This window comes from Marmota flaviventris, chromosome 8 (genome assembly GCF_047511675.1).
Source record: "Marmota flaviventris isolate mMarFla1 chromosome 8, mMarFla1.hap1, whole genome shotgun sequence".
NCBI lineage: Eukaryota > Metazoa > Chordata > Mammalia > Rodentia > Sciuridae > Marmota > Marmota flaviventris.
The window spans coordinates 106,382,632-106,391,434 of NC_092505.1; the positions used below are offsets into that span (position 1 = coordinate 106,382,632).

Genomic DNA, 8,803 nt, shown 5'->3' on the forward strand with positions numbered 1-8,803 from the left:
TTGCCGGGAGGAGGAGGAGCGGGGAGGTGGGGAGCAGCTGCACTGAGACGCTGCTGAATTGCGGTGGCAGAGGACCGGTCGTAGCTTTCCAGGGAAGGCGGCCCCCCGAACAAGTCAATCGGGCCAAGTCCGCGGAGTCGCCTCTCCGGAAACCGGAGGACACGGCGCCCTGGAGTAGTGCGGGCGAGCGGGCGCGCCAGCGGGCACTACCTGGGCGCGCAGCGAAGCCGAGCCCGAACGCGCGGCGGCCGCCGTCCCGCCGGAGCTGGCCGTCGGCCCGAGTCGCCGGGGTACGTCCGGAGCTGGCGGAGGTGGAGCCCCGCCCCCGCCGGCAAATCTCGACTAGACTTGGTGCCCGGCCGCCGAGGGACTTGCGCGCTCACATCCCCCGAGCCGGCCTCAGGCGCTCGCGCGTGGCGACAAGGAGGCGCAGAAGCAGCAGACGGCGCAGTCACAGCACCTCCCGAACTGTCCCATAAACAAAGTTTGAAGCAAACTCCCACCCCCAGGAAAGAGGCGGGCCCGAAAGTTGAGCTGTTGAATTATGCATGATCTCCAAGTCCAGAGCCGCCAGCCCCGTTGGCCCCTCCTCTTCCTCCTCCTCCTCCCACCCGGGCTCCAGAAAACCCTGGGCGTGATGGGTACTTTACAGGGTAAGAGGAGCCGGGTCCCCCCCCCACACACACACCCACTCCTCCCGGCGGCGCGGACCTCTCCCGCGGAGCCCTGGGTCTGCATTCCTTTGCGTTTACCACGGACTTGGGGCGGGATCAAAGGGAAAGTGGCCCGAGCCTGTTTAATCAAGGGCTTGTGGACCGAAACCAAGCCTGAGGTGGCTGAGGGCACGCGGGTGAGGGGCCGAGGACGAGAAAGGGTCGGTCCTGGGCGCTGCGCCTTCCCTCCAGCAGGGCGCGGAGCCTCAGGCACCGGGAGGGCTGCACTGACCCGCAGTTCTGCCAGAGGTCAGGCCAGACTGCGCCCGGCGCGGGGAGACACCGAGAAGGCCAGCCTTTCTTCGGGAGGCTGCTTAGCGCTTGTGACCATATTTGGTCTGGTGAGAAGGCATCTTGGCTGCTTGGCCTTCAATTGTCTACTAGAGCGCAGACGGTGCCCAGAAAGTGCCTCTGTTGCCGGAGACGCAGCTTCGCCCACGGGTGGGTTGTAAACAACCTTCAAATCATTCACCAATCCTTCATTTCCTCCACGGGGTGAAGGGCCAGAAGGGGTAAAGAAGAAACCGGATCAAAGCTGGGTGCTGGAAGGGGAGAGCAGTTGCGCCCCCCTCCCCCGCGACATCCGCGCGGGTAGTGGGAGGATTGGAATGTCCCTGACGCCCTCCAGGGAGCCTGCAGCCAGGATGGAACACAGGCAGGTGGCTGGGAGTAGAGAGGGTGCGCCAGTGACCCGGAAAAAGCCACCCACCCTCCCACTGCCTGGATAAGGGCAAGGGGGAGACCCCCCGCCTCGGGGAGGAGGTCTGGCCTGGAGAGACAGCTGCTGGGAAGTGGGAGGCGGCCTCGCCCTCCGCAGCAGCTCAATTCCTTCCCTCCCTCGACCCTTTTCCCTTGCCCGAAAAGAAGATATGGCTGCAAGGTAAGTTAGGCTCCAGGAGGCCCCCACCCTTCCCACTGACCCAAATAGAGGTTTATTAAAGAAGCCAAGGGGGCGATATATGTTCCGCCCTTTGCTCAGCACTGGGCCACCTACACACCGCTTGTTAAATAGAATAAAATTTTATTAAGCTCAGGCATTGTGCCTCATCGCTTTTATAAGGGTGAAACAAAGCCAAAATTAAAATCTCAGAGTTGAAGAAGAAAAGTTTAAGGAAAGACAAGGCCATTTTCTTCTCTTTTTTTTTCTCTTTTCTCCCCCCACCCTTTGGTACAGGGATTGAACCTAGGGACACAACACTGAGCCACATCCCCAGCCCTTTCTATTTTTTTATTTTGAGACAGGATGTTGCTGCTAAGTTTCTCAGGGTCTCCCCAAGTTGCTGAGGCTCTTCTAGAACTTGCCATCCTCCTGCCTCAGCCTCTGAAGTCACTGGAATTACAGGTGTGTGCCATTGTGCTAGGCTGAATGGCTGCATCCTATCCCAAATTGAGATCCAAAGTATCTGTACATGGAAGTGCTCTTGTTCCATTCCTCACAGACTGGGGAAAAGCAGGGCTGCTTTAGAGGAAGACATGGGCATGGATGAACTTCAAGATAAGTGGAACTTGGGTTGATCCAGAAGCCCCTGAAACTTCATGTTTCCCATGCCCACAGGACTGGCAGAGGGGAAGGGAGAACCACTATAGTTCACTTGTGAGTAGAGTCTTTTTGAACTATCTTCAGAGGACACAGCAGTCGCAACATGAGGAAATGAGCTATGGAACTGGAGGCCAGCCATGACTAGGACCATATGGTCACTAATTCAGAAGCTGTGGGACTGATTTGATGGTGAAAGGATGGAAACTTGAGACCATGCCTGCTCTAGGAAGGCCTTCACTGCAGAAGGAAGGTGAGAATCAGGGTACGAACTGAATGAACAGTAAGATCAAGGCTGGGATTGGATGGGCAAGGATGTACTCTTTATTCCTTGCCAAGCTTCAAGAAATAGTGCCCAACACCATGACTCTAGCTTGTGATCCCAGACACTCAAGAGGCTGAGGGAGGAGGATCCCAAGTTCCAGGCCAGCCTGGGCAAATTAACAAATTAGTAATTTCAGATTAAATAAAGGTACAGGTGTCCTGTGTGTAGCAGGTGCTGCCCATGCAGGGCAGCATGGGGCAGTAGTGAAGTATAATTTCTGAAGCAAAATGCTTGATGGAGTCACCTCGGTTAGAGGGTTAAGTTCTCTATTCCTGGGTTTCCCCCTTTGTAAATTAGGGACATCAACAGTACCACTCACTAAATAAATTTTATCTGTTGACCTGTGACTTGGAATACAAGCTTTGGAGAGACTAACTCTGCTCTCTACATTGGGCAAGTGACCTAGCCTCCCTAAGTCCCAGCTGATTCACTTACAACTTGGTGAGAAGGAGGTAATAGTCTGTCCTGCGGCCATGGACCGTGCTTGCTCTGTGCAACTTACATAGTCCCTCCACTTAAATCTGGACTGAGCCAGGAGAATGCTGCTGTGACCAGTGACATAAGCTAGTGCCGCCCACCCACCCCCTTAAGAAGGCATAGAAGCTTCTGCTTTTGCACTTTGGGAAGACCTGAGTCACTAGATTCAAAAGTCCAACTACCCTGCTGGGGGAACCACATCGATAAAGAGATGTCCTAAGATTAGTGGAGGAGGGGAAAGTCCAGCTACTCATTTGATTTGAGCTCTACCCCTACAGGCTGACTGCAGACACCTCTGCAACCTCCCTACCAAACAGCAGCAGAACACAGTGAGCCCAGCCCAGAGGGCAGAATCGTGAGCAAATAAAATAGGTACTGTTTTATGCCACTAAATTTGGGGGGTTTAAAATACAAAATGTGCATTCTGCTGATTAAGATTTTTTTAAAATTTTCTTGGTGCTGGGGATTGAACACAGGGCCTAACACAATGCTTTACCACCAACTACGACCTCGTGGAAAATGTAGACCCAAAGAATGGGTAACAAATTCTATATCCCTACTTTACAGATGAGGAAACTGTCTCGAGAGTTTTAAAGTATTTTGTCCAAGTAAATACAATGAAATCATGAAAAAACTCTGGGAATTAGCCCAGGGTTCTTAAACCCAGAGCAGAGCACTTTTCTATTCTCCTATCCTGTGTAGAGCCGGGGCCTGGTCCCTGGTGTGGCCATTTTAAACCCTCTTTCAGGGAGAAACTCCACAGTTTTTATAGGATAATCAATTGAGAGGACATGCCTGCCGATATGCAAATCTTTCTCTGCATTTGCAAACACTTTCCACCCTAATCCAGCCTCAAAGCTTCCCTAGGCCCACTTTCTTCAAGAGGCCCCTCCCTCCTTACACAGTGGGCAGCCCAACTGCTGTTCCTTTGGTGCCCCTCAGATCCCTTCCTCCTTTCACACCCCCACATCAGGACCTTATCTCAAATTCTCCCAGGAGCCTCCCAACTGGTTTCTCTGCTCCAGTCTCTGTCTCTGTCTCCTATTTTCATGACGTCATTCTTTGGCTCAGGAATCTTTTTGACAATTGCCTGAAAGAAAAAAGTTCAAAGCTGTCAATCTAGCACCAAGTTCTCCCAACAAATTGCCATCTGGGTATCTTTCTGACTTGCTTCTTACATGGCCCAATGAGAAAGTTTCCTCCATCCACTCCAGCCAGGCTGTGACAAGCACGTTGGGCCTGTTCCTTGAATACACCTCAGACGGAGTTCAAAACTCCGTCTGCTTTGACAAGCCTTCCCCAATCTCTCCCTTCTTTCTCTTAAATTCTTGTTCTTGCCTTTTTCACTGAGCCACATTCCCAGCCCTTTTTATTTTTTTTATTATGAGACAGGGTCCCGCTAGGTTGCTTAGGGCCTCAGTAAGTTGTTGAGGCTGCTCTTGAACTTGTCATCCTCTGCATCAGCCTTTTTGGCTGGGATTACAGACGTGCTCCACTGCACCTAGCCATGATTCCTTGAGCGCATAGTGGTTCTTTCTGATTGTGCCCATTCTTCTCTCAATACCTGTGAGTGTGCCCTTAACAATTAATGAGTACCCCCCATCACTGGCTACAATTGTGTCACTGCCCATCTGCTTGGCTCTTTAACAGGATTAGGAGCTCTTGGAGAAAAGTGAAGAGGACTTGGTTTTCTTGTGAGGACTCTCCAGGCAGATGTGGTCAGTACAAATGGTGGCCTAACACAATGGCCGTTTTTTGTTTTTTTTTTTGTACCAGAAATTGAACCCAGGAGCACTTAACCACTGAGTCTCATCCCCAGTCCTTTTATACATTTTATTTGGAGACAGGGTCTCAGTGAGTTGCTTAGCACCTCGATAAGTTGCTAAGGCTGGCTTTGAACTTGTGATCCTCCTGCCTTATCCTCCCTAGCTGCAGGGATTACATGTGTGGCCCCCATGCCTGGCCCCAGTGGCTCTTGTTCCAACTCTTTTGGGGGGTACTAGGGATTGAACTCAGGGGTACTCGACCACTGAGCCACATCCTCAGCCCTATTTTGTAATTTATTTAGAGACAGAGTCTCACTGGGTTGCTTAGGGCCTTGCCATTGCTGAGGCTGGCTTTGAATTCAAGATTTTCTGTCTCAGCCTCCGGAGCTGCTGGGATTACAGGTGTCACCACCGCGCCAGCCTTGTCCCAACTTTTCATCTACCATTTTACCTCAGCAAAGCCTCAGGTTGCTTTTCTTAGCCTCACACATCATTCCTGCCCTTGGGGCTACTGCCTAGATCCCAGTGACCGATTCCAGCCAAGGTGAATGGTTAGAAATGTGATGTGATGGCTCAGTTATTAGAGGACTGTGGCCCAGAAACCCTTGGGCAGAACCTGCCTGGACTTGCTGAACCAGTATGGAGAAAATTCCCAAAGTCAGGGTTGGGTCATCATTAGCAACTGAGGAAGAGCAAAACAGATGAGGACCTTGAGTAGATAAAGGTTTGAATAATCAAAAGTCCAACAGTTGGCTTGTTTTTATTGAAATACAAGGATTGACAAGTTCACTGGGATATCAGAAGTGATACTTGCATACTTCTAATTGGCCAGATCCCAGCCATCTAGCACAGCCTCACTTAAACCAAAAGAAACGGGTGCATCCACCCTGTTTTGCAGTTACTCTCCAGGTGTAGTTCTCATTGCCTTGCTTCTCTTTGGTATTCTCCCCTCCATCCCATACTGCAGAGAGAACCCAGGTACTCTACCACTGAGCTGCACCCCAGCCCTTTTTATGTTTTATTTTGAGGCAGGGTCTTACTACTTGCTGAGGCTGGCTTGGAACTTGAGATCCTTCTGCCTCAGTCTCCTGAATAGCTAGGATTCTAGGTAAGCACCCTGCACCCGACATTTGTTTGGTGTTTTGTTTTGTTTTTTTGCAGGGAGCGGATACCAGGGATTGAACTCAGGGGCACTCCACCACTAAACCACATCCCCGGCCCTATTTTGTATTTTATTTTGAGACAAGGTCTCACTAAGTTGCTTAGCACCTCGCAGTTGCTGAGGCAGGCTTTGAACTCACAATCCTCCTGCCTCAGCCTCCCAAGCCACTGGGATTACAGAAATGCGACCAGCACCAGGCAGCATTTGGTGTTCTTAATTGCATCATGTACATGATAAGAAGGAAGATGATAATAGACAGACCGACCAATGTTATCTATTGCTTCAGTAGATAACACTGGGTCAAAGAAGAGAGGAATTCCTAAAATTCAGTCTTTGCCCAACTTTGGTACATTGTGTAAGTTATTTTATCCCTTATTATTTTCTTTTTTCTTTTTTTTCTTTTTTGGTGCTGGGGATTGAACCCCCAGGGCACTTTACCACTGAGCTACATCCCTACATGCCCAGTCTTTTCTGTATTTTATTTTGAGACAGGGTCTTGCTAAGTTGTATAGGTCTCACAAGTTGCTGAGGCTGGCTTGAACTTGTGATCCTCCTGGCCTCAACCGCCCAAATCATTGGGATCACAGTTCTGTGTCAGGTCTCTCCATCATGGCTGGCCACTATTCATCTTTTTGCAGGGGAGGGTTCTGGGGAAAATATTTTTCAATGGGGAAAACACACTTTTGAAAATGCTTAACTTATTAAATGCTTATAATACTGTAGACACAAACTATCAAGCAATATTGCAGAGTTGCCAACTGTAGCATAATCTGTAATAGGGGAAAATTAGAAATTTTCTGCAAGAATAGCAGCTGGGCACAGTGGTTTATGCTTATAGTCCTAGCTACCCAGGAGGCTGAGACAGGAGAATCACTTGAACCCAGGTCTTTAATACCAGGCTGGGCAACATAGGGAAACCCTATCTCAAAATTAAAAAAAAAAAAAAAAAAACCCTGTGGGCAGGGGGAGCCCAAGAGAATGACTGACTACATCTAACAATGAAGTTGATTTTTTTTTTTTTTTTTTTTTTTTTGTATTAGGGATTTGGGAATTTAACCCAGGAGCACTTTACCACTGAGCTACATCCCCATATTTGTTTGTTTGTTTGTTTGTTTTGTTACTGGGGATTGAACCCAGGGGTGCTTAACCACTGAGCCACATCCCCAGCCCTTTTCATTTTTTATTTTGAGACAGGATCTCGCTAAGTTGTTTAAGGTCTCACTAAATTGCTGAGGTTGACTTTGATCTTGAGATCCTCCTGCCTCAGCCTCCTGAGCCACTGGGATTAGATTGAACCCAGGTGTGCCCAGTATGTGTGTGTGTGTGTGGGGGGGGGGGGTCTTGCTAAATTCCTAAAGCTGACCTCGAATTTGTGATCCTTCTGCTTCAGCCACCCAAGCTGCTAGGACTACAGACATGTGCCACCCACCTGGTTCCAGTGAAGTTTGTATAGGTATCAGAAACTATGAAGGTGATACAGCCACATGAAAAAGAGAATTTAAGTTATTTGATTATTTGATATGATCACAGCAACCCTGGAGTAGTCGGAGAATCAAAAGTCGGAGGCCAGCTAAGACAACTTAGTGAGATCCTGTCTCAAAATAAAATTAAAAGGGCTGGGAGTGTAGCTCAATCCCTAGTACCACAAAAAAAGCAGGAGAGAGGAACATACCCCCACACATACACACACTTGTCAGTAAGTTTCTCTCCATACACTTCAATCTGAATAAATGTATCACAAAATAAAACATACATTTTTTTTTCCCCCAGGCTGGCCTCAAACTCCTGGGATCAAGGCAGCCTCCTTCTTCAGCCTCCCAAGTAGCTGGGCAAATTCATGTTTTTTTGTTTTGCAGTACTAGAGATTGAACCCAGGTGTGCTCAACCACTGAGCTACATCCCCAACCTTTTTTATTGGTTTGTTTCTTTTGTAGTTTTGAGACAAGTTCTTGCTAAGTTGCTGAAGCTGGCCTCAAACTTCCAATCCTCCTGCCTCAGTCTCCCAGTAGCCTGGCTAACTGCGTGTTTTCTGAATGCACACTGTGTGCCAGAAGCAGCCTATCAGGCCCACTTGGAAGAGTTTACCACCTGATGAGGCACTCATTGGTTGACTCCTCCCTCTGCCAGGGGAGTCCCAGGTCTGGTTCCACCAGCTGTTCAAGCCACTCCTCTTCCCTGTCTTGTTTCCCTGTTGTCGGGAGCCAGGTGTGTGCAAGCTCTACCATGACCTCTCTGTCTGCATATTGTCCTGGCTCCAGTTAGGCCACTTGTCATACCTGGTCAAGAAAGGTCAATGTGTGGTTTGTAGCCAAAGAAAAAAGAAGAGGACCTGCCAAACCAAAATGGGGTACAAAAAGGGGGTCCAGGAAGGGCATCTGTCCCCACAGGAGAGCCAACACCGGTGGGCACAAGCCCAACTCACACATGTTTAAAAATGACAAAATGCTCTTTTAAAAATTCCTATTTCCAGACAATCTTAAATAAGAGGGTGGATTCGTTCTCACAAGGTGTTTGGCCATAATAAATCTTACTTTGATCACATGACTGAAGATGTCACCACTTGGTAATGGTAATTAAAAGTTGTTAGTATTTCAACCACTACAATCATAGTAAGTAACATGTGTAATGTTTTAAATCAGGCTACAAGACAATTTCACAGGTACAATCACACATAGACCTCACAGAAACCCTTGAGAATGGGCTCTTTTCCTGAAGTTGGCGGGGGGGGGGGGGGGGGGGGGCCCGGGGCGGTATTTTCAAAGTCATTTTCTTCCATGGACCCACAGGACTTTGTCACGGTGCTTTGTCACCTAATGATCATTC

The 8,803-nt window shown here is 49.1% G+C and overlaps 1 protein-coding gene and 1 long non-coding RNA gene across 7 annotated transcripts in view; one reads left to right on the plus strand and one right to left on the minus strand.

Moving 5' to 3' along the window:
* The window catches only part of Wwtr1 (WW domain containing transcription regulator 1), a 123,034-nt gene extending 122,574 nt beyond the window's left edge, over window positions 1–460 (minus strand). For both annotated transcript variants that reach the window (XM_027933901.3, XM_071615518.1), the window contains exon 1: window positions 211–460. The gene's annotated coding sequence lies outside the window, so the exon portion shown is untranslated. The remainder of the gene's footprint in view (window positions 1–210) is intronic.
* Window positions 461–516: 56 nt separating this feature from the next.
* Window positions 517–8,524, plus strand: LOC114091455 (uncharacterized). Of its 5 annotated transcripts, none has more exons than XR_011708359.1 (6): window positions 517–653; window positions 1,956–2,055; window positions 2,153–2,503; window positions 3,331–3,424; window positions 4,703–4,770; window positions 7,915–8,524. It is a non-coding gene; the product is annotated as an uncharacterized lncRNA (long non-coding RNA). The 5 variants fall into 5 exon arrangements; XR_011708361.1 differs by having other exon boundaries at window positions 2,338–2,503; XR_011708362.1 differs by lacking the exon at window positions 7,915–8,524 and adding an exon at window positions 5,980–6,328.
* Window positions 8,525–8,803: the final 279 nt, after the last annotated feature.